A 1,500-nucleotide genomic window follows, 5' to 3' on the forward strand; every position below is an offset into this window, starting at 1 on the left:
GCACGGCATTAGATCTGGCGCGGCGGCGGAGCTCTGCCTCATCCCCAGAGCTGTCCATGGCTTTCGCAGGCTTGCCAGTAGCAAGGAATCGAGCGACACGGTGGGGAATTTGGGGAAACTCGGCTGTGGGGGATAGGGTTTCGACCCGCATCTGCCCCACAAACCCGTAGTTATACTGCTTCCGGGGTAACGTTTGCGGGCTGCGGCAAAAAAATTTACGGGTCGGACGAGTATACGGGTTCTGCTCTGGCCAGAAAATTGGGACAAGCCCGTATACTCGCCAGAATTAGGCGGGTTCGTGCGTTATGTGGAGTCTACTAGAGTTTCTCTAAGGCCTCAGGAGGAGGGCAACAACGGGTTAGTATCATGCCGCTAACTACGACTAGAGGGCCAAACTTGAGCAACCACAAGGTCTATTTCCGTCTCCGCAAAGGGCCACTACCCTTTCACCTAGGCTCGACAGGTGTCGCAATGGCGAACGATGGAAAGGTTCCATAGAACCGAGACCAAGGAGCCCAAGCTGCCACGAAACACAAAAACAACAGAACCACACGCAACGAAGACCGACCACTAGAAGACCATCGGCGGCGGCAAACCAAGGCGCTGGTCGAGACTCGTTGATTGAAGATGGAAGACCACAGAGAAGGCAGAAGAGGGACCAAGCCTTGCAGCGGTCATGGATTGGAATCATCGGAGACCGGGATTGCCACCAAGCAGGGTACCACCGGCACTGGAAAAGGAAACACCGATCCCCTCGCATGGCACCAATGGCAGATACCATCCACACAAAAGGACCGTGCAGGCTGCCACATAGAAGACCAGACCGACACAACCTTCACTGCATCACCAACAACTCCACCGCAAGAGCAAACCCCGAAAGACAACTTCATAAAAGAGCACGATACTGAGTGTCGTCTTCGTCAAAGCAGGGGAGGCACTACTGGAAACTGGGAATTTGCCATCAGCCAGCTCTTTGCCATCTGCCAGCTGATGGCAAAGAACGTCTTTGCAATCTGCTTATAAAAAACAGATGGCAAAGAACTGATAGACGGCAAAGAACATGGTTGCCATCAGCCAATTCTTTGCCATCTGCTAGTGGATGGCAAAGAGGTGGGTAGGGGTCCAGTGCTGTAACGGCCTGTCAACCCACCTTTTTGCCATCTGCCAGCAGATGGCAAAGAAGTGGGTGGGGCCCAATGAATGACGGCGCTGTAACGGCCCAGTAGCCCCACCTCTTTGCCATCTGCCAGCCGCTGGCTGATGGCAAAGATATGGGCCTTTGCCATCCGCTGGCTGATGGCAAAGAGGTCGGACTATCTCCTCCCCTCTCTTCTTCTAAAAAAATTCTCCTCCCCTCTCTCCCAGCCCGGCCCCACCCCTCTCTCTCTCCCAGCCCGGCCCCACCCCTCTATCTCCCAGCCCGGCCCCACCCCTCTCCCTCTCTCCCCGCCTCACCCACCCACCACTTGTCTAAAAAAAACCCAACCCCAAACCGCACCC

The sequence above is a fragment of the Triticum dicoccoides genome, chromosome 4B (assembly GCF_002162155.2).
Source record: "Triticum dicoccoides isolate Atlit2015 ecotype Zavitan chromosome 4B, WEW_v2.0, whole genome shotgun sequence".
Lineage (NCBI taxonomy): Eukaryota > Viridiplantae > Streptophyta > Magnoliopsida > Poales > Poaceae > Triticum > Triticum dicoccoides.